The sequence below is a fragment of the Canis lupus genome, chromosome 27, assembly GCF_003254725.2.
Source record: "Canis lupus dingo isolate Sandy chromosome 27, ASM325472v2, whole genome shotgun sequence".
In the NCBI taxonomy this organism is placed as follows: Eukaryota; Metazoa; Chordata; class Mammalia; order Carnivora; family Canidae; genus Canis; species Canis lupus.
The window spans coordinates 43,229,974-43,253,906 of NC_064269.1; the positions used below are offsets into that span (position 1 = coordinate 43,229,974).

The 23,933-nt window shown below is 40.9% G+C and overlaps 2 protein-coding genes and 1 pseudogene across 22 annotated transcripts in view; 1 reads left to right on the forward strand and 2 right to left on the reverse strand.

The window, feature by feature from the left end:
• RAD52 (RAD52 homolog, DNA repair protein) overlaps window positions 1-23,933 on the reverse strand; it is a 117,395-nt gene that overhangs the window by 79,580 nt on the left and 13,882 nt on the right. The window contains exon 1 of one of the 4 annotated variants that reach the window (XM_049102549.1): window positions 9,555-9,574. The exons of the other annotated variants lie outside the window; for them this stretch is intronic. The gene's annotated coding sequence lies outside the window, so the exon portion shown is untranslated. Of the gene's footprint in view, window positions 1-9,554; window positions 9,575-23,933 lie in introns of those variants that run through there. 4 annotated transcript variants of the gene reach the window in all.
• Window positions 7,413-7,511, reverse strand: LOC112669101 (U6 spliceosomal RNA; annotated as a pseudogene).
• Window positions 9,764-23,933, forward strand: part of ERC1 (ELKS/RAB6-interacting/CAST family member 1) — a 539,401-nt gene continuing 525,231 nt past the window's right edge. For 17 of the 18 annotated variants that reach the window (XM_049102528.1, XM_049102532.1, XM_049102526.1 and 14 more), the window contains exon 1: window positions 9,764-10,024. The gene's annotated coding sequence lies outside the window, so the exon portion shown is untranslated. Of the gene's footprint in view, window positions 10,025-10,149; window positions 10,185-23,933 lie in introns of those variants that run through there. The other variant, XM_049102531.1, reaches the window with a different exon arrangement.

Genomic DNA, 23,933 nt, shown 5'->3' on the forward strand with positions numbered 1-23,933 from the left:
ATATCCTGGATTGGAAATTATATATATGTTTAAAATGGGAAGGAAATAAATAAAAGGGTAGAGGAAAAATATTCTATAAAACAAAATGAAACACAGCACTGACAATAAACCACTTATTTAAAAGTAGTTTGAATAAAGCCTTCAAAACTCAAAAGCAATTTTCTGGCAAGAACTTCAAGTACTATACATCAGAAAGTGTAAAAGTGTTCCAATAGGAAAAAATCTTTAAGTGCCCCTAAGTGGAAATTATGAGAAGTCTATGTCCCCAGAACATATGCAACAGTGCAAGTCTTTTTTCCAAATGGAAACCTCATTCGAGAGGGGAAAAAGGACAGATTTAATTTCACTTATATTGCCCAGTACATGAAAAACAAAATATGTGCATCATTTGCTAGCTTGCTAAATAGCAAATGTTTCATAATTCAGAACTAATTTGCTACTACAACATTCATATTTTAAAAGAGAAATCAGGATGCCTGCGTGGCTCAGTCAGTTAAGCATCAGCCTTCGGCTCAGGTCATGATCCCAGGCTCTTGAGATTGAGTCCAGAGTCCAGCATCCAGCTTCTTGCTCATCAGGGAGCCTGCTTCTCCCTCTGCCTGCTCTTCTGCCTGCTTACACTCTTTCTCTCTGACAAATAAACAAAATCTTAAAAAGTAATAATAATAAAAGAGAGAAATCAGAAAGAAGAAAGGGGGAGGTGTGGATCCAAAGGAAGTCCAAAATTTAGCAAGATAATTCCATTAGATTTTAAGGCTCAAGAGTAATCTCGTTTGGCTCAATGCTTTGCCTCTGGAGCTCCAGGGGTGGCAGCATCATCTTCTTGTTTCTGGGCAATAACTTTGTTCCTGAGGGACTGGTTGGTAGCAGCCTGACCCACTAAAACTGAAGATACAGCCTTGACCCCCTAGGCCTGTATCCTCCAGACTCATGGTAGGAGTGACAGTTATGCTTATTTCTGAACAGCTTTTGGTGCTATTCTTCCCTTTTCTTTAAGGATAATGGGGACTGGCAGCCACATAGTTCAATTTTTTTATTCTGTGGAATCCCAGAAGTCCAACAGGATTCCTTTATTTTGTTGACTCTGTCCCCTTTATTCCAAGCTGGCAGTGCTTCTGCTGTTATAGTTCCATCGCTATTCCTAGATACTTCTGAGATGGCTGATTAAATCTATGAATCACACTATCAGGAGGAAGAATTTTCTCTACCTTTAATGTCCTTTTGGCTGGGCTAAGAATCAAATTGATAGGAGACAGATTAACAAAGGAAAATCAAATTTAATAGCATACATACAGGGAATCCACATAGACATGGATTTTCCAAAGACAGTGAAGCAATATGATGCTTGTATGAACAAAGGGAAGGTATCTGAGGATCCAAAGTGGGGAAAGACCATTAGCAGGAAGTTGAAAGATGCTTGAAAAACCAAGGTTACCTTATTATGTAGGTAAGTTTCTTAGGTAAAGAGAAGTCTCTATTAATAGCTCTTTTCCTGGTTCAAAGAGTCAGTTGAGGGGGAGGTGAAAAGCTTTTTATGAATCTACTGGGTTTCCATTGTGTTTAATTCAAAACAGTGTTCATGCCAAAGTGGCCTGTCTTCAGGCAGCCTGCCCTCAGGCAGCCTGCCCTTGGACCCTACAGCACCTATGAACTCTTTATCATACGATTTTCCAGCCACCCCTTTGGTGTGCTTTCTAGAATATACCTTTTCTTTTTGTAATATGGATAGTAATTAGGTACCATGCCCAATTGCAACATGTGTGTGTGTGGGGGGGTTTCCCACATCACCAAGGAGCAATTTTCCAGAAACCTGTTGGATATCTTACAATTCAATTCAATTCTGACAGTGTCTACCCAGAGATAATATCAGATTCCACAGATTAAGGGCTGAGTCCCACAAGAGTGCTGTCCTACTACTCTTTTCCCTGCTCCTTCATATGCCAGATGCAAGCCTATGTTATTACCTGTGTCTCTGGCCAACTGGCTACAAATTGGAGGTTCCAGTGATCCCCTCCAACTCAGGATGCCATCTGCAAGTTCAGATTGTTATCTGTACTTCTGAGCAGTTGGCTGTAAATCAGAGGTTCTCTCTCTCTCTCTGTGTGACTATCATAAATAAATAGAAATTAAAAAAAAATTAAAAAAAAAAACTATATATATTCGTGAGAGACACAAAGAGACAGGCAGCAGAGACATAGGCAGAGGGAGAAGCAGACTCCATGCAGGGAGCCCAACGTGGGATTCGATCCCTGATCTCCAGGATCACGCCCTGGGCTGAAGGTGGTGCTAAACTGCTGAGCCACCCGGGCTGCCCTAAATATCCATTTTTGAAACAACAGTCTCTCTTCAAAGGCAATCTGGGCCTTTTCTAACATGAACCTCAAAAATCTTCCAGCCTCTATTCACAAACCAATTCCAAAGCTACTTCCACATTAAAAAAAAAAAAAAAAAAAAGATTTTATTTACTTATTCATGAGAGACAGAGAGAGAGAGAGGTTGAGGCAGAGGGAGAAGCAGGCTCCATGCAGGGAGCCGGACATGGGGACATGGGACTCGATCCCAGGATCCTCGACTGAAGGCAGCGCTAACCGCTGAGCCACTGGGGCTGCCCTACTTCCACATTTTTAAACTATTGGAGCAACACCTCACTTCTCAGTATAAAAATCTGCATTAGTCTGGTAGGGATATCATAACAAAATCTCATTCAACAGCAAAAATTTATTTCTCAGTTCTGGAGGCTGGGTATCCAAGATCAAGGTGCTAGTAGGTTTGGCCAGCTTGCAGATGGCCATCTTCTGGTTGTGTCCTCATGAAGCCTTTGCTTTATGCTTATCCCCCAAGTGTCTCTTCCTCTTCCTACAAGGACACTAGTCCTATTGGATTAAGGTTTCACTCTTACAAGTTCATTTAAATTTAATTACCTTTGGAAGGCCTTTCTTCAAATATGTTGAGGGTTTGGGAAAGAGTGAGGAACTTTGAAGGAACACAATTCAGTCCAAACCAGTGTACTTGAAGTACAAGAGATAAATTTTTTTATTGTGGTAAAATATATACAACATAAAATTTACCATTTTAACCATTTTTAAGTGTACAATTGTATGGCATTAAGTGCATTCGTATTGAGATGCAATCATCACCACCATCATATCCAGAACTTCATCTTTCCAAACTGAAGTATGCAAAGTACTCTAATTCCTAAACACTAACTCCATATTCTTCCTCCCCCAAGCCCCTGGCAATCACCTTTTTACTTTCTGACTCTATGAATTTGAGTACTCTAGGTATCTTATATAGATGGAACTGTACAATATACAGACCTTCTGTGGGTGGGTGATTTCACTTGGCATAAGGTCTCCAAGATTCATTCATATTGTAACATGTATATATGCTGTCGAAATGAGCACTACATTGTAATATGCTAGGATTTCCTTCCTTTTTAAGGCTGAATAATACAAAAGTTTTCCATTTTGGTGAAGTCTAATTTTCCTATTTTTTTTGTCACTTGTATGTTTGGTTTTATAGCTAAAAAAACTATTGCCTAATCCAAGGTCACACAGAAATATACCTATATTTTCTCTGAAAGTACTATAGTTTTATTTTTATTTTTTAAAAATATTTTATTTATTTATTCATGGGAGACAGAGGGAGAGAGAGAGGCAGAGACACAGGGAGAGGGAGAAGCAGGCTTCATGCAGGGAGCCTGATGTGGGACTCGATCCTGGGTCTCCAGGATCCTGCCCTGGGCTGAAGGTGGCGCTAAACCGCTGAGCCACCAGGGCTGCCCAGTACTATAGTTTTAACATTTATATTTAGATCTATGGTCCATTTTTTAAAAAAGATTTTACTTATTTTTTATTTAAAAATTTTTTTAAATGATTTATTTTTTATTTTTTAAATTTTACTTATTTATTCATGAGAGACATGGAGAGCGAGAGGCAGAGACACAGGCAGAGGGAGAAGCAGGCTCTATGCAGGGAGCCCGATGTGGGACTTGATCCCAGGACTCCAGGATCATACCCTGAGCTGAAGGTGGACGCTTAACTGCTGAGCCAACGAGGCATCCCCTATGGTCCATTTTGAATTAAATTTTGTATGGGTGAGGCAGGGTCCAGTTTCATTCTTTTGCACTTAGATATACAACTGTTACAACACTCTTTGTTGAAAAGACTATTCTTTTCTCATTGACCTGTCGATGTTATTAAAAATTGTTCGTAAATGCATTATTTCTTAATATTAAATTCTATTTCACTGGTATATATGTCCACCACTTTTCCAGTATTACATTATCTAGATCACTGTGGTATTTATTTATTTATTTATTTATTTATTTATTTATTCATTCATTCATGAGAGACACAGGCAGAGAAGCAGGCTACATGCAGGGACCCTGATGTGGGACTTGATCCCAGAAGTCCAGGATCACGCACTGAGCCGAAGGCAGATGCCCAACCGCTGAGCCACCCAGACATCCCTAGATCACTGTGGTTTTGTAGTCAGTTTTGAAATCAGGAAGAATAAGTGTTTTCTTTTAAGGATTATTTTGCCTATCTTGCATCCCTTATATTTCCATGTGAGGGACTCAGCTTGCCAATTTTTGGAAAAAAAAAAAAAAGGCAGCTGAGATTTTAATAGTATTGCATAGAATCTGCAGAAGAATAGGGGAGTATTGCCATTATAATACTTTAAGTCTTCTGCTACCATATCTTGATGAACTACCTAGATTAATGATGATTTAGCTTACTTATAAATCCTGTTCCTTGTGTCTTCCTACCTCTCAAAATAGACTAACAATTCCTTGTTCCTCCATTGGTTACTTTTTCTACTTCTAACATGCATTTTAAAACCAGAAAAGTTCTGCCAATAATAATCTCTTGAATACTTTTATCTTTACTTGTATCTTTTTCTCCCTAAGTTCCACATCTTTAACTGTCCACTCTATTTTTACCTTTATATCAATAATGGTATAATGTTTGAACTTCAACATTTTACAAGGTTGTTTTTTCTTTGTTATTGCTCTGCACTAGTAGACACTTTAAGCTCTGGGAAGTTTTCTTCCACTATTTTTTTTAGTAATTTTCCATCTTTTATTTACTTTGCTTTCTCTTTCTCCTGTAATATTAGTCCTCTTGGATTGATTTTCTTATACTTTCTTTTGCAATTTCCATCTCTTTGTGTATGTCTTCTTTTATTATTTTTTTATTTTAAAAAATATTTTATTTACTTATTCGTGAGAGACACAGAGAGAAGCAGAGACATAGGCAGGAGAAGCAGGCTTCTTACATAGAGCCCGATGCGGGACTTTTTTATTTAAATGCATATTTTCCAATTTTATTCCATATCTAATGAATCAAAATTGGTGGTGAGGTGAGTGGGGATGGGGGTAGGGCATTTTTAGTTTCAACAAGCACTCCAAGTAGGTCTGATCTACAGATCTCTTTTTTCCTTTTTTTTTTTTGTATATATATATATATTTTTTTTTAAAGGAAGATTTAATCACAGACGTAGAATTACTTTTTTTTTTATGATTTTATTTATTCATGAGAGACACAGAGAGAGGCAGAGACACAGGCAGAGGGAGAAGCAGGCTCCATGCAGGGAGCCTGACGTGGGACTGGATCCCGGGTCTCCCGGATCAGGGCCTGGGCTGCAGGCGGCGCTAAACCGCTGAGCCACCCAGGCTGCCCCTGTATATAATTTTTTTATTGGAGTTTGATTTGCCAACGGATAGCATAACACCCAGTGCTCATCCCGTCAAGTGTCCCCCTCAGTGCCCATCACCCAGTCACCCCAACCCCCCGCCCACCTCCCCTTCCACCCCCCCTTGTTCGTTTCCCAGAGTTAGGAGTCTCTCATGTTCTGTCACCCTCACTGATATTTCCCATTTTCTCTTCTTTCCCCTTTATTTCCTTTCACTATTTTTTATATTCCCCAAATGAATGAGACCATACACTGTTTATCCTTCTCCGATTGACTTACTTCCTCAGCATAATACCCTCCAGTTCCATCCACGTTGAAGCAAATGGTGGGTATTTGTAGTTTCTAATGGCTGAGTAATATTCCATTGTATATGTATAGGTTCGGTGTCCACTGATGCGGGACTTAATTCCCAGGCCCAGGATCACACCCTAAGCCAAAGGCAGATGCTCAACTGCTGAGCCACCCAGGTGTCCCTTCTTCTTCTTTTAAAGTCTATTTATTTATTTATGTAATCTCTACATCCAACATGGGGCTCAAACTCATGATTGGGAGATCAAGAATCGTGTGCTTTTTTGACTGAGCTATCTAGGTACCCCTGTATTTCTCCTATTTTAAAAAATTTCATTCACTTACTCTTTTAACAGTTCAAGTGAATTTATAATTTTGGCGATTTCTTATTTATGATTTCAAGACCTACCTTTTATTCATGGATAAATAAATAAATAAAATACTTCATCTAAGTATACTGAATATGATATTCTTGTTCACAGGTGTAATGAAAGTCCATGAGTATCCTAATTATTTTTCAAGTTCTGTGAAGTTTCTCTATTTCCTCTATGGCCACTTTTTCTGTTTATCTTTCTTCCCTCCCCCTAAATTGAAACTGCTTTTAAATATCAAATAATCTAATCCTTGGTTGTCTGTTTATGTTTAAGATGAAGTAATTGGAATGCTGATTAGAAACCTTGTGAACTTGGGAGGGTCCTGCCAACTTGTACAACTTCACTCAGGGGTGAGTGGGTAGAGAAATAGCTATTGTGCCAGAATGAAGACTGCTTTACTCTTAGACATTAAATGCTCAAATAGCCACCTAGCTCCTCCCCAGAGATTATGAGAACTCTTGATTTTTAGCCTGGAATAAATGCCTAGGGTACTGTATCCAAGATAAGGAAGGGTTCTTCTGTTCTATATAGAAATGTTTATTTCACTTCCCTATTGGCTGTAGCACCTCCTGCACCTATTACACATTACAGTTTCTTTCATTTTGTTTAGTCAGACTGTACTCACTTGGTGTGTAAATTAAGAAAAAATTATGTCTTGGTGGTCTCTTCCCACTTTCTATTATGTATGAGTTTCGTATCATTTTAACGGGTCTCAGGAAGAAGAGGTAATGAATGCATGTGCTTAGTTAGCTAGCTTTTAAAAAAATTATTATTTTTAAATTTTAAAAGATTTTATTTGAGAGGGAGAGAGACGGAGAATGCGAGCAAGGGGGCAAGAGCAGGGGAGGGAGAAGCAGAACCCTCCCCCACCCCAACAAGGAACCTGACAGGGGCCTGGATCCCAGGACCTGGCATCATGACTTGCGCTGGGATCATGACCTGAGCCAAAGGCAGACACTTAACCAACTGAGCCACCTAGGCTCTCCCAGCTTATTTAAGTATATAAAAAAGTATATACTGAAGTATAGTTGACAACCAATGTTACATTAGTTGCAAATTATGGAATGCTTCATTAATTTGAGTGTCATCCTTGCACAGGAGCTATACTAATCTTCTAACATTTCAATTTTAGTTTTTTTTTTTTTTTTAAGATTTTTAGTTACTTATTCATGAGAGACACACACAGAGGCAGAGACACAGGCAGAAGGAGAAGCAGGCTCCATGCAGGGAGCACGATGCGGGACTGGATGCCGGGTCTCCAGGATCACACCCTGGGCTGAAGGCAGACGCTTAACCGCTGAGCCACCCAGGCGTCCTACATTTCAATTTTAGTATATGTGCTGCCGAAGGGAGCACTCAGCTGGCTTTAATTAAAAAAATACTAAACGTAAGTTTTTTTTTTTTTTTTTTTTTTTATGATAGTCACACACAGAGAGAGAGAGGCAGAGACATAGGCAGAGGGAGAAGCAGGCTCCATGCACCGGGAGCCCGACGTGGGATTCGATCCCGGGTCTCCAGGATCGCGCCCTGGGCCAAAGGCAGGCGCCAAACCGCTGCGCCACCCAGGGATCCCTAAACGTAAGTTTAAAAAAAAAAAAATCTGGGGCAGAGTCGGGAATAAGAAAAAACAACCAATGGGAGGGAAAAAAAGAACCCCACAAAAAACAAACCCCCTCCCAAAACATAAGAAAACAAGCTGCCAAAATTCTGAGTCTGTGATATTGCTAGCACCCTGTTGTATGTATAACTTAGTGCTTAGCATACTAACCCACACATTTTAGTGATATGTTGGATCTCAGACGTCTAGTTCACATCCCATTTTACAGTTAAGAAAAGTAGAACCCAGAAATAAAGTGATTTTCCCTGGATCATACAAGTAGAAAGTGGCATAATGGAAACTAGGATGGGCCTCCCACTTTTCTTTTACCTCACCACCCTGCTGGGGAGTAACAGGATGAGTAAATCAGCAGTTAGATGAGAAAGATCTTGAAAAATAGTGGAAGAAGGATGGCTTTATTCTGGGGGGGGGGGGGGGAAGGCCAGATGTCTAAAAAACTGAAGTATTTTAGGATGCTTATTTGGCAGCTATACAACCTTCTCTGGCAGCAAGCACAGTCTTAACAAATGGTAGGCATATGTTGAATGTACTGAAGGGGGCGACTCTACAGCGGGACGGGGAACTGCAATAATCCAAGTGCGTGGTGATCTGGGAGGGAAGAGAGTCTGGGCGGGATGAAACAGTAGAATTTGGTGAATGAATGAATGTTAACATTGAAGAGGGACGGGAAAATGTTAGTGGAATTATGGAGTGCAAATTGGTTAACTGTGGTGGAGAATAAGTAGGGGTAAAATGACGAGTCTACTCCTTGTAAGGCCATTTTAAATTATTCGACGCAACGGAAAACGCTGGGGCCAATGTAATTCACAGCACTCCTACCTTCTTGGTTAAGGGATAGTTTACCTACATTCTTAAATAATAGGTGCAGTTGCCCTCTTTGCGTGACTCCGATGGAAGAAAATCGACTGCAATTCAGGACAAGAAAATTGGGTTTCCTGAAATGAAGTACCATTTGCCCAGCGGACTCGCCTAGATGCTCCGAGGGCCGACGAAGACAACGTAGCACCGCAAGGGGCACAGGGCACAGCTGAACGTGCACCTTAAATCCCGCCGGCGCTCTTCCGCCCCGCGGAGCTCCCACAGAAAAACCAAGCACCCCGTTGTAGGTCTTCTGCGACGCCTGTTTTTCCCTGAGGTCTCGTGGGCAGCCCCGCGGCCACATTCGCAGAAGCAAAGGGTGGAGGAAAATACAATTTCCCCGGACAAAGGGCTGCCACTGCAGCCGTGGGAGCGCAGCCCGGAACGCACGACGACCTCAGACCCACTCCGCGGCGGCGGCGGTCCCGGGGCTGGCGGACGCCCCCCGGAGCAGGGGGTGGGGCGACCCTGGGCTTCGGGAAAGCTACGACTCCGCTCCTCGGGCCCTGCCAGCCCGCTTCCTACGGCAAGCCCAAGGAGACAAACGCCGCCTGGCCGCGTTCCCACCTACCGCCGCTTCCCGGAGCCGAGTCCGGCTCTCCCTTCCCGTGGCCGCAGGGGCCGCGCGTGGGGGTGTGGACGCCCCGCGCCCGTTGCTGTGCTCGAGCGCGCGATCGCCGCCGGAATCTTGAGTCACCCCACTCGTCACCCTGACCCACCTCCGTCTGGAAGGCACCGGAGGCGGGCGGGCTGCCACGCGCACTCCCAGGAGGGTGCGGGCAGCCTAGGTGGCTGGGACAGGAGGGGGCGGAGCTCGCGAGGTCTCGCGGCCGGGCCGGGCCGGGGCGGGGCGGGGCTAGGTGTCTCGCGCAGGGGGCGGGGCGCGGTGACGTCGGCGGGCGCTGGGGCCGTGCTGTGGCTGTGGCGGCGGCGACGGCGGCGGCGGTAGTGGCGGCGGCGGCGGAGGCGGCGGCGGCGCCCGGGCGGCAGCAGCGGCAACAGCAGCAGCAGCAGCCCGCCTGAGGAGGGTGAGACGGCCGCCGTGTAGGCAGCTCGGAAGTCGGGCGGGACTGAGAGCTTCCCGCCTGCCGCTGGCGCTGAGGCTTTTTTGCCTTTTCTTAGCCTGCTGCTTCCTCACGGCCCTGGCTAGGGCTGGGCAGCGCGCCCCCGGGGAGGGGCGGAGCCGTAGGTGAGGCTTCAGGACCCCCTCCCCCCTCTCCCCGCCGGGGGGATGGGACCGTCCGGGGAGGGGCGGACCCCACCCCAGCCCACCCCAGCCCCCCGCGGGCTCCACCCCGCCAGCTCCGGGGCTGGGCGGGAGCTGAGGCGGCGGACGCGGGGAGCCCGAGGTGGGAGACGCGAGGAGGGGTTCCCGGTGCTTGGAGAGCGAGGCTTTCTGAGGCGTGGTGGTGCGGGCGAGGTGGTGGCGAGGTGGAGAACGGGGAGCCCTGAGGAGGTTGGGGTGCGGTCGGGGTGGATCTGTGTGTCCAGGCGACTGTTGTCAAATGTTGAAAGAGAGGAGGATTTTTTTTCTGTGAAATGGTAAGATAGGAGATGAAGGACTATTTCAAAAGGGAGAGGAGCTGTGGATGCTGCCTTTGAGGCAGTTGGAGAAGCTGTTGCACTGGGTCTCACATTTCTGCTTTGGTGTTTGATGAGTATTATTTCCCTCCTGGCGGGATGGGTCGAGAGGGAAGAGAAGCCCTCTGCTTTTGGCGCAGGTGGGTAAATTGTGAGGGTGGCTGGGTTTAAAGTTTTACTCCCTTCAAGAAGAGCGAGATCTTGGGCTAAGACAACTTCATTCTGGCAACAACATAAGGGTGTAGGTCCCATTACACCTAGTTCCTTAAAGGTGTTATCTTCCAGTCTTTTTTCTGTGCCTGAAAGATCTCTCTGTACCATCTCACTTACAAGCTTTATCCTGTCCCCTTAAGGGAAGGCCTGAAAATCAGGTGGTTGCTTTGGAAGACACATTTCTGACTAATAGTTGCAGGTGGCTGTGGTTCACTGCTTTGGATGGATAATTTGAACAGTTCTGTTGGAGCTAATTATATGAAAAATGTTTTAAAGCACAGTTGTCTTTTACAGCTCGTTTTTCAACAGACCTTAACATTTAGACTCTTTGTGTTCAACACAATTATTGGAGATTATTTTTATTTCTCAATTGCTAATGTTATTAGACCCTTTAAAAAATGAAGTGGAATTAATTTTTTTCGGTAGGTCCTTCGATTTCTGAGATACGTTCCTGGAGTCAAGTGCTTTTAAAATGCTCTTTAATAACATTTTGGGGGCATGTAACTCACTTCATAGGGGCGGCAGAGTAAACGGTGTTCAGTGTTCAAAACATCAGCGTTTCACAACTTTGCACATTAAATCAGAATCTTTTCTTGATTCCTGCTCCCTATTAGATCACAGTATTCACTGACCTTACCTATCAGTTAGTGTCATTTAAGCTGTTTCTTGCTCAGAAGACAGGTCCTGTGATGGACATGTATTATGTAATGGATGGAAGTAGGCATGACTCTCAATAATTCATTTGTGGAGGAAGAGAAACCGTCATGAAATGGAATTTAAGCAGTGACTTTCCCAAGGCTTACTCATTTTTTTTGGGAACGTAGCCAGAGAAATGCTTTCCTGTAACCCAAGAGAGAAATACACAGATATGAGTGTCAGTAGTTGCAGATCATTGCCTTTTTTAACATGCCTAATTAATGAGCAGACTGTTATCTTTTAAAAGATACTTCTGTTTGGAGAGACTTTTAGGCAACAGATGATACAATAGTTACTAAGTGAGAAAGGGTGTGTCCACAATTTGTAATTCTAAAAGATTAAATGTATTCAGATCAAATTAGAAGTTTTGATTTTGGATTACTTAGAAGGAAAAATTAAAATTCACATATCTAGTTTTGGTTTTTAAATTATACTTTGATTTAATTGGGTACTCATGAAGACAAATGTGAACTAAAATATCAAGTGAAACTTTGTATATTGCTAAAATTACATTTGAATGGCTGACAGTGGGATGTGATTTTGTGGGAATGAAATCATGGGATTTGGGAGAAAGGTTAAGGTAGGAGTGGTCTGTTTCTCTTTAGAATTTCTTATGCCTGAAAAAATTACTACATTTTATTTTTCAAGAATGTTGCTTGCTAGTCATTACTGTGATGTTCTTGTGGAATTTACTGAGACCCCCCCCCCGCCCTCATTTCTAGTTAGATAAGTATGTCTGTTAATTCAACTATAGTCCTCGAAGCAAGATAAAAGTGATAGTTCTTATAGTTCTATAGCTCTTTTTCTGCTCTAAGTTTATGCTTTTAGGAGTAGTAGAAGAAAAAAAAAAAAAGAGCTGTTAAATGTGTATTTTACACATAACCATACCAAAACATCAATGGAGGAAGACCAGGGAATGAAGTATTTTGGTTAACCAAATAATCAGTACATACATTCATTATCAAGTTTGACAAAATGGAATGAAGTAAACAGCATTCAGGTTATATAGAATATAGTTTATTTCTGTAGCTCTTCAACATCTGAGCCTTGGGGCACTGATTCAATCAATGGTTATTTATTGAGTATGGTTCTGGGTGCTTTTTTAGCTTATTGGGGTAGTGAACAAAACTGACAAAGATCCCTGCCTTCATGGAACTTACTTTCTGGATACCTTTTGGGGAGATGAAGAGAAACCTGGCAAAGGAGATTGATAAAAGGTTATTGGGTTAGGAAAACCAGGAGAGTGTGATGTACTAGAAGTGAAGAAAAGGAAGTTTTCAGGGAGGAGGGAATGATTAAGCGTGTGTCATTGTTTAAAGAGGTGTCAGAGTGTTGGGTAAGGGAGAATTTATATGATTATAATGTCTAATACCAGAAAATGAGTAAATGCTTCTTAGTGTGAGATGAAATAGATGTAAGAATATGTCAGTTTTTTACTTCCCTAGATTGATTTATTTTATTTTTTTAAAAGATTTTATTTATTTATTTATTTATTTATTTATTTATTTATTTATTCATGACACACACACACACACACACACACACACACACACAGAGGCAGGCAGAGACACAGGCAGAGGGAGAAACAGGCTCCATGTAGGGAGCCCAACGTGGGACTTGATCCCGGGTCTGCAGGATCACACCCTGGGCTGAAGGTGGCGCTAAACTGCTGAGCCACCCAGGCTGCCCTCCCTGGACTGATTTTTTAGAAACATATAGTTCAGTTTTTATTCTTCTCAGAACAAAATAGACAGTCAATGAAAGTATACTTAGACTAAGGACAGATACGACATTTTTGTTATTTAAAAATATATTAATAACCGTTATACTCATTTAAGAAATAGGTAAGACATTGGGGGATCCCTGGGTGGCTCAGTGGTTTGGCGCCTGCCTTTGGCCCTGGGGCACGATCCTGAGGTCCCGGGATTGGGTCCCACATCGGGCTCCCGGCATGGGGCCTGCTTCTCCCTCTGCCAGTGTCTCAGCGTCTCTCTTTCTTTCTATGTCTATCATGAATAAATAAATAAATAAATCTTTACAAAAAAAAAAAAAAATAGGTAAGACATGTACCAAGTCAGAAGGTATGCAAGAGTACATGTGGAAAAGTAAGTCTCCTGTCCCATCATGTTATTCCTGAAGGCAGTCACTGTTTCCAAGTTGTTGTTTTTCCTAACCAGTGAAATTTTGTGCAATAATATGGTTTAGCTATTTTAAAATTGCATAAATATAACATTTTCTTTTCTAGGTCTTTTTTTTTTTTCAGGTTTAGTATTTTCATAATTTAAGCCTAGCTACCTGTAGTCCTTTTTAAAAAAATTTATAAGAGCTTTATTGAGAAATAATTCATACACCACACAGTTCACTCATGTAAAGTGTATAATTCAATTTTTTTTGGTGTGTATAACTATCACCACAATCAATTTTGCAATGTTTTCTGAATTCACCCTCAAGAGAAACCCTAAACCCATTAGCAGTTACTTTCTTGACCTTTAGTTTTTCAGTTTTTTGAAAAAAATTTTATTTATTTATGATAGCCACAGAGAGAGAGAGAGAGGCAGAGACATAGGCAGAGGGAGAAGCAGGCTCCATGCACCAGGAGCCTGACGTGGGATTCGATCCCTGGTCTCCAGGATCATGCCCTGGGCCCAAAGGCAGGCGCTAAACCACTGCGCCACCCAGGGATCCCAGTTTTTCAGTTTTCTTTTGTATTTCTGTGGGAGATAATGTTTGTAAAATACTTGTTTACCAACTAAAATGGCAAGTAAGCCATTTAGTGTGTATTTTTAATATTCTTTGATTGAATAGAAACATAGGTTTGTGTAAGTCAACTTAGCATTTTTTTTGGTTGAGTACATGCTTGTGAAATGATTTGACTGCTTAAGTGTCTTTTCATTATTCCTTCATTTATCACATATTTGTTGAGTACTTTTAATGTCCTAAATCCTAGGGTAGCCCAGATGGAATCCATGATGAATAGTGGACAGGGTCCCTTATTCTTAAGGAGTTTTATTCTAGTGAGAGAAGAGGAAACATTAATAGGAGTTTGTGGGCTGCTCTGCTTCAATAGGTAACTTTAGGGTTCTACATCAGCACACATATTGGATTTCTAAACTGAATTGTTGGAAGATCTGCAATGGGATCTTAAGGATACGTAGGATTTGGCTGAATGAAAAGGATGCAAGTAGAAGGAACAGAGTTTGCAGAGCCCAAATACCAGAAAGCTGTAGGGCAAATTGAACCATCTGAAAATGGTTTGGTCTGCTGGAATGTTGAGTGCTAGTGTGAGGTTTGTGTCAGTCCTCCTTTATATTAAATAGCGTGTTGTCTTGAAAAGGCAAAATTATTACATTTTTAATTTGCTTAAACTCTATGGATTGCTGTCATTTTGTAGTTGTATAGCTTTGAATGAGTTACTTTACTGTCTAAAACTCAGTTAATTTTCTCACCTGTAAAATGGGAAAAATAGTCCTATCTCATGTGATTGTTATGAAGAACAAATGAAATATATTAATAAAGCTTTTAATAAAGTGCTTGGAATAGAGTAGGTACTCAATAAAAATCAACATTCTCATGGTGATGATAGAGTGTGGTGATGTTGATAATGATACCTGATTTGTGGAATTCCTTAGGATGTTGTGGAACCCCAGGGAGTTCTCAGGAGACTGGAAAATGATACCTGTCCTTTAAATTTTTTTTCTGGGAGGGATGAAGTGAATACTAAAAACTTTAGGCCAGCACTGTTCAATAGAACTGTGATGATAGAAATGTTCTATATACCATTTGATAAGTAGCCACTTCAGCCCAGGTAGCTCACAGGTTTAGCACCACCTTCAGCTCAGGGCGTGATCCTGGAGACCCGGAATCGAGTCCCATGTTGGGCTCCCTGCATAGAGCCTGCTTCTTCCTCTGCCTGTGTCTCTGCCTCTCTCTCTCTCTCTCTCTGTGTCTCATGAATAAATAAGTAAAATCTTTAAAAAAAATGTGGCTAGTATAATTGTTGAGAAATAATTAAAATTATTAGTTTTTTAAAAATTAAATAGGCACTGTAACTGGTGATTTAGTGTATTGGGCAGCACGGCAATATGGTCATAGACTGATGAATCTGATACTGAACTCTGGCAGTATTTTAGCATACATTATTTAAAAGGTAGTTTTAGGGATTCTAGGGGGGCTCAGTTGGTTAAGCATCCGATTTACTATTTTAGCTGAGGTCATGGTCTCGGGTCATGGGATTAAGCCCTGCTTTGAGCTCTGAGTTCAGCTCAAAGTTGGCCTGAGATTCCCTCTGCCTTTCACCCTGCACTCGTGTGTGTGTGTGTGTGTGTGTGTGTGTGTGTGTGCGCGCGCGCGCTCAGTCTCTCTCTAAAATAAGTAAATAAGTCTATCTTTAAAAAAAAAGTAGCTTTAGAAGCCTTGTCAAGTGATACATTGATCACTGGGATATAGTATGGATTCATGAGGTCATTTCAGGTAATAATTTCAGTTTTCTAGAGTTGACATGGTTCCTAAACTGTAAAGGAAATGTAGTAGTTGTATTTAGACTTCAGCTAGATCTTTTCATGCTGTCTTTGCAGAAAATATGAGATCTTTTATGAGGGCAGGGACTGTCATGTGTTCTCTACTGAGCAAATAGTAGGTACTTGTTAAATATTTGATGAATGAATGTTTGATAAGACAATTAAGTGAATTCCCAACTGGCTGTGAATGGATATACCCAGAGAATAGAGTTGCTTACTGAGGATAATGGATTTGAGGAACTGGTATTAGATGACTCATCCATGGGTGTATTGAAATAGCCCAGGACAGGATCCCTGGGTGGCTCAGCGGTTTGGCGCCTGCCTTTGGCCCAGGGCGTGGTCCTGGGGTCGAGTCCCACATCGGGCTCCCTGCATGGAGCCTGCTTCTCCCTCTGCCTGTGTCTCTGCCTCTCTTTCTCTGTGTGTCTCTCACGAATAAATAAATAAAAAAAAAATATATATATATATAAAAGAAATAACCCAGGAATGGAATGGTGGTATAAAAGACAATGGCAGTGTGAATTGGTTGCCAGTATCTCCTCACTGCTTGTGGAGGATGTCCAGGTGGTCATTAGCTGATAGTGAAAAGGGAGAAAATAGAAGACTGTGTTGCTGAAAAACATGAGTATCATAATAACAAAGATTTTACATGGGGGTTCAGGATTTTACATGGTCTAGAGGTGGCATTGGAAGAAAGAAGGGTACCAGTCTCATTTCCCAACATTGGGTGTAGAGTGTGAGAGACCTGAGAGCCTCCTTGAAAGGGCTGCTTGGGAAGAAGTGTCCTAGGAAAATCAGTTTTTAGTTAAGGCAGAGAGGCAGTGAGAACTTTCAGAAGAATTTCTTCATAATGGAATAAAATTCCTTGAGAGTATTTTTCTACCTTACTGGCTTCTTATCATCACTTAAACTTTATTATTTTTTTTAAAGTAGGCTCTGCTGGGGGATCCCTGGGTGGCGCAGCGGTTTGGCGCCTGCCTTCGGCCCAGGGCGCGATCCTGGAGACCCGGGATCGAGTCCCACATCGGGCTCCCGGTGCATGGAGCCTGCTTCTCCCTCTGCCTGTGTCTCTGCCTCTCTCTCTCTCTCTGTGTGACTATCATAAATAAATAAAAATTAAAAAAAAAAAAAAAGTAGGCTCTGCTACTGACTGAACCAGCCAGGCACTCCTCATCACTTAAACTATTTTTAAAACGTATATATGTATGTATGTAATCTTTACACCCAGTATGGGGCTTGAACTCATGACTCGGAGATCACGTATTCTTCAGACTGAGCCAGGTAGGTGCCCCATGACTTAAACTTTAAAACGTCTCTCTTGTCTTAACAAAAAACTCTTCTCCCAACTTCATACTTTAAGTTACTGTCTGCTAGGTGTCTTTTTAAAGATTTTATTTATTCATTCATGAGAGTCTCAGATAGAGAGAGAGAGAGAGAGAGAGAGGCAGAGACACAGGCAGAGGGAGAAGCAGGCTCCATGCAGGGAGCCCGACACGGGATTCCAGCCTGGGTCTCCAGGACCGCGCCCTGGGCCAAAGGCAGGCACCAAACCACTGAGCCACCCAGGGATCCCCTAAAATATATATTTTTAAAATTTATTCATGAGCGACAGAGAGAAAGAGGCAGAGACATAAAGGGAGAAGTAGGCTCCATGCAGGGAGCCCAGTGTGGGACTCGAACCCAGGACTCCAGGATCAAACCCCAAGCCAAAGGCAGATGTTTAACCGCTGAGCCACCCAGGTGTCCCTGTTTTAATTAATTTATAGGATTACATACTTTGGGTATGAGCCCTTTGTTATTTGTGTTGCAAATATTCCACTCTAATCTGTTGGTTGATATTTTGCTTTCTTAATGGTGTCTTTTGAAGAAAGGAGATTCCCTTTTTCTTTAAAAATGATTTTATTTATTTGAGAGAGAGCACAAGCAGGGGGGAGGGACAGAGAAAGAGGAAGAAGCTGACTTCCCGCTGAGCAGGGTGCCAGACAATACAGGGCTCAATCCCAGGACCCTGGGATCTTGACCTGAGCCGAAGGCAGATTCCTTTTTTTTTTTTTAATATTTAAAAAATATATTTTTATTTGTTTATTCATGAGAGACAGAGAAAGGCAGAGACACAGGCAGAGGGTGAAGCAAGCTCTATGCAGGGAGCCCGGTGTGGGACCCCATCCTGAGTCTCCGGGATCAGATCTGAGCCAAAGGCAGGGGCCCAACCACTGAGCCACCCAGGCATCCCTCTGTAGGCCGATTCTTAACTGACTGAACCACTCACGGGTCACTTGAAGAACAAGATTCTTAATTTTAGTGTAGTCCAATTAATGTTTTCCTTTATGGTTAGTGTTTTTTATGTCGACATTGGGATTATTCCCTACCCTAAGGTTATGAAGTTATTTTCTTTTACTGTATCCTGAAAGTGTCACTGTTACACCTTTCTATATAGCACCATGGTCTGTCTATAATTGATTTTTTTGTGTATGCTGTGAGGTAGGAGTTATGGTTTATATTTTTCCTGTATGGTTAGCTGATGTTTTCTGTACAGTGTTTGTATATATCTTTTGTAGATTAATCTTAGGTTTCTGATGGTATTTTAAGTGGGGTTTTAAAATAAATTTTATTTTCTATTGTTGGTATAAGGAATAAAATTGAATTTAAGTATTGGCTCTATTTTGCCAGATTTTGACCAAGTCTGATAAATTCTAATAATTTTATCAGTAGATTCTCTTGGATTTTCCACCTGTATAATCATGTCATTTGTGGATAATTACTGTTTTGTGTTTTTCCTTGCAATTCTTATACCTTTTTCTTGTCTTTTGGCTAGGATCTGTGGTGTGTTGTTGAATGGACTGGTGATAGAGATCCATGTTATTTTCCCATCTCAAAGGGAAATGTTTTAACTTTTCACTATAAAGTATGATATTGTGAAGTATACACACGTAAGGCAAGACAAGGCCTGACTGATTTGACTGGTATGGATACAATGAACCCTTTAGGTTTAAGCAGTTTATCACTTACATGGGCAGTGGAAAGGTGAATAAGCCAAAGGTGCCAGCTCCATGTGACCCTTGTCCCACACATCAAAAAAGTCAACATCAGAACAAAAGCCTTGCTAATGACTACAGTCTTAAGTTGTGGGACACTCTCTATTGATGAAGGAGCCCATTCTAATTTGCCCCAAACCAGTTTTGTGGTCTATAGCTCAGTTCTGAAATGGGCAGCCTGAAAGTCACATGCCTCATCAGTATCCAGTGATGAGAAGCTGTCATATGTTATCCTCCAAGGGAGATAGAAAAGCAGTGGAAAATGGCCTGGGAGCAGCTCCTTATGGGCCGCCCATCCTTTCCTGTTCTGGGGGGGATCACAAGGCATTCTGCCCAGACTCAGATAAGCTACAAGTTGCCAAATATGGTACAGCAGAGCAGTTCCTCTACAGAACTTACTTGCTTTTGCATATATCCTTTATTAGATTAACAAAGTTTCTTTCTGTTCCTAATGTAAATTTTTTATTTTTATTTTATTTTTAAAAGATTGTATTTATTCATGAGAGACACACAGAGAGAGGTGGAGACATAGGTAGAGGGAGAAGCAGGTTCTCTGCAGGGAGCCTGAAGTGGGACTCAATCCCAGTACCCTGGGATCATGCCCTAAGCCGAAGGCAGACTCAACTGCTGAGCCACCCAGGTGTCCCTAATGTAAGGTTTTTGATCATTAACAAATGCTAAAAATCTACCTGATGCATTTTCATATCTATTGAGAGAATCAGAATTTTTTAACCTGTTAATATGGCTTATCACATGGATTTTTGAAGCAGAATTTCTACTGGATAGAGTTTTTTTATTTTTTATTTTTAAATGATTTTATTTATTCATGAGAGACACAGACAGAGAGGCAGAGAGAGACACAGGCAGAGGGAGAAGCAGACTCCTTGCAGGAAGCCCAGTGTGGGACTCAGTCCCGGATCCCGGGATCATGCTCTGAGCCAAAGGCAGACGCTCAACCGTTGAGCCACCCAGGTGCCCCAGGATAGAGTTTCTTAACATTTGTTTTCCTTTCTAAGCTTTCACTTATTTGGAAAAAAACTATTGATAGAGACTTTATTTTCTCTGACTGCCTGCCTTTTTTTCTCCCCTTGAGTATACATAGAACTTTGTCCTTGTACATTTATTGTACATATAGAATTTACTGTTGCTGACCTTTTCAAGGAAAAAAGATTGATTTGAACTTAAAATTGGTCAGTAAGTTATTAGTGATCTAAGAGATTCTTAGAATTCTTCTGATACAAGAAGTAGCTATGTTTGACATCTTTTTGAGTATATCCCTTCAGATCTTTTAGTATACATCCTTATGTATACCACACAGGTGACTTTTCTACCTTCCTGGCAATATTGACTTCACTTTCATTAGTGGCAGATAATTTTGAATATTTCAAATAGTTTTCCATTCCTTTTCTAAACTATTCTATTAAATTTAGATCAAACCTTTGCTTGATGTTTTTTTTCCTGAATAAGTAGAAAGTTTATTAAGTAGAAAGAATGATTGAAAATAGAGTTGTTGAACATTTCACTCAGTTTGTTCTGGTGGCTTTTCTAATGGTCTGATGGTAGTTAATTTTATAGTATTGCCTTTTTTTTTTTTTTGCCACATTTCTGAATCCATTTTGAAATTGTTTGGTTATGCTTATGGGTTGGTATTTTTAAATGTTAATAGAGCAGCAGTTTTTATCTGTTTACCTGCTTGTTATTAACAATAAGTTAACTGAAAACAGACTCTTAAATGGGGAGAACAAACTGCTGATTGCCAGAGGAGAGGTGGGTGGAGGGATGGGGGAAATAGATAGTGGGGATTAAGAGGGAAAAACTTCCAGTTATAAAATAAGTAACTCATGGAGATGAAAAGTACAGGGTAGGGAATATAAGCAATAATGTTGTAATAACATTTGGTGAGAGATGGTGACTATGTTTATCATGATGAGCACTGAGTAGTGTATAGAATTGTTGAATCAATATGTTGTACACTTGAAACTAATATAACACTGTATGTTAATTATACTTCAGTTAAAAATAATGGAAAATGGATATAAATTCTTTAGATTTATACTCACAAATATAGGTAAATAGGTTTTCATTTTTACATAGCAGGTATATATATATTTTTTAAAGTATCAAGATTTCCTTGGAAAAATCAAAATAGGTTGATTCTTAACAAATTCACATTAAAATTCTTTCAAATAGTGTAACAAAAATATCTACTTTGCCAAACTTTTATTTTCATAGTTGTTCAAGAATAGTATATATCTATTTCCTTTTTTTTTTTTTTCCTTTTCTTCCCTCATTCAAAAAAGATTTATGGAAAATCTAGTATACCTTGTTCCTGTACTGTGACTGTATATTGTGTTCTGTCTTAACTATGATGTTTGAAACATTGTCTCTGCCCTCAGGATGATAGTGCCTGCTAAGGAGGACAAGTAAATAGGCAATGTTAGTAGAGCCTGATACGTGTTAATGATATGGGTTAAGAGCTGGAGTGGAAGGGAGTGGTGAAAGATGAGGCTGGAGATTGGGTTTGAATCATGAAAGGTTTTGTAAATCACGTAGAGTCTGGAATTTTACCTTGGGGCAATGGCAAGACTTGGAGACTTTTGAATAAAGGAAATAAGTTTATATTTACATTTTATGAAGAGTAGATAGGAGGAAGCTAAGTGAGGAGGCTAACTAGGAGGTTGTGGCCTTAATCCATCAAAGCTTGAACACCAAAGTAGTAGAAGTGGAAATAGGGATGCAGACAGAATTGAAAGCTTTAAAGAATACAGGACTAGGTAATTCAGAATCTGTGTGTGTGTGTGTGTGTGTTTACGTTTTTAGATGTAGGGGAAAGGACAGTTGATGGGGAAGGAGGAGACTAAGATGACTTCCAGACTTTCAGATGCAGCAAGTACAATAGTGCTGTCTAATTAGTAGCTACTATCTGTACATGGCTATTTAAAGTGATTTAAATGAAGTAAAATGTAAAAGTTCTTCAGTTGTAGTAGCCATATTTCATGTGCTTAATAGCCAAATGGGACTAGTGACCTCTGTATTGGAAAGTGCAGATACAGAACATCTTTATTGTGACAGAAAGTTCTGTTGCACAACACTGGTCTGCAGTTTTTGTACCTAGTACCTTTTCCCCAGAGGAAAGTCAGAATAATAGATGGTGTTTGCCTAAGTCTCCTAGGAATTCTGGCTTCACGATATTTAAGGGATTCTCTGAGTCTCACACCGTCATCACCATCACCACCAGCACCAATCATCATCAGGTTTAGAACACTTCTATAATAGAGAAGGTTGTGTTGGAGCACTGAGCTAGAGGGACAGTGATGCCATTCATTGAACTATTGATTACTACAGTGAGGGCAATAGGAACCTCTGGGCGGTACTGTCCAATAGAAATATAATGTAAGCCACATATTAATTAAAATTGTAGTAATTCACATTATAAAGAGAAAATATTAGATCTTATAATTTTTATAATACCTTATTTAAATCAATACATCCAAAATAACCATTTTCAACGTGTTAAAACATACATTAAAAAAACTTTAAATGGGCAATTCTACGTTATTTTTTCATACTAAGTTTTCGAAATCATCTGTATACTTTTTTTGGTAGCATGTCTGTTTTTGTTTTTAAAATTAATTAACTTTTTGAGTAATCTCTGCACCCAATGTGGGGCCTGAATTTACAACCCCAATCAAGAGCCTCAGTGCTCTTCCAGCTGAGCCACCCAGGTGCCCCTAAATTTAACTTTTAACTACAGTGACATAAAATTAAAAATTCAATTCCTTGGTTTCACTAGTCATATAATAAGCGCTTAGCAACTACATATGGTTAGTGACTACCATCTTGGGCAGTGCAGCTCTGGAATAACCAAGTGCATTCACTTGATATTTGGAAATTCCGGTCTGGATCTCAGGAAAGAGGTATAGAAATAGACCAGCTAGATGGCAGAGACTGAGGAATGGGGAGATAAATAGTTTGTGTTTTAGGACAAACTAATATTAACTTTTTAATGTTTCATTAAAAAAACCCATAAATGTATCTGATATGAGTTAAAATAGTAGATGAGTATGCAGTGTATGGTAGTGGTTAAGAGTGTGACTTTAGAGTCAGATGTGTGATCATGGGCACTTACTGAGTTTTTTTAAAAAAAGATTTTATTTATTCATGAGAGACACAGAGAGGCAGAGACACAGGCAGAGGGAGAAGCAGGCTCCCTGTGGGGAGCCAGATATGGGAATCGATCCCGGGATGCTGGGACCATGACCTGAGCCAAAGGCAGATGCTCAACTCTGAGCCACCCAGGTGCCCTTTACTGAGCTTTTCTAAGCCTAAATTTCCTCATCTAGAAATGGGATAATAAAATCTTTTTCCCTGAAAGCTTTGCTGGGAGGGTTATAGGAAAAATTTGTGAGTATTTATCACATATAATACATGTCTCATTTCTAAGTTACCATTTAATTCTTTTGGAGTATACCATCAATTTAATAATTTCTTTATTTTTTAAAGATTTATCCATTTGAGAGAGAGTGTGACAGTGCAAGTGGGGGCAAAGGGAAATGGAGAGAGAAACTCAAGCAGACACTGCATTGAGTGCAGAGCCTGATGCGGGGAGGCCGATCCCACAACCCTAAGATTACCATCTGAGCAGAAACCAAGAGTTGGATGCCCAACTGATTATACCACCCAGGCACTCCTTAATAATTTGTTTTAAAAGGGCAGCCCCGGTGGCGCAGCAGTTTAGCTCCGCCTGCAGCCCAGGGCGTGATCCTGGAGACCCTGGATCGAGTCCTGCGTCGGGCTCTCTGCATGGAGCCTGCTTCTCCCTCTGCCTGTGTCTCTGCCTGTGTCTCTGCATCTCTATGAATAAATAAATAAATAAATCTTAAAAAAAAATAATTTGTTTTAAAAAATTATACATCTTGATATAAGCTGAATTCCAACTTTAGAAACTTCATATTATGAAAGCATGTTTATCTTAAAATAGAAGAAATATACTTATTGCTTGTACTGATGAGTGTTCATTATGATCCACATATTATGTTAAATGCTTTACATGATA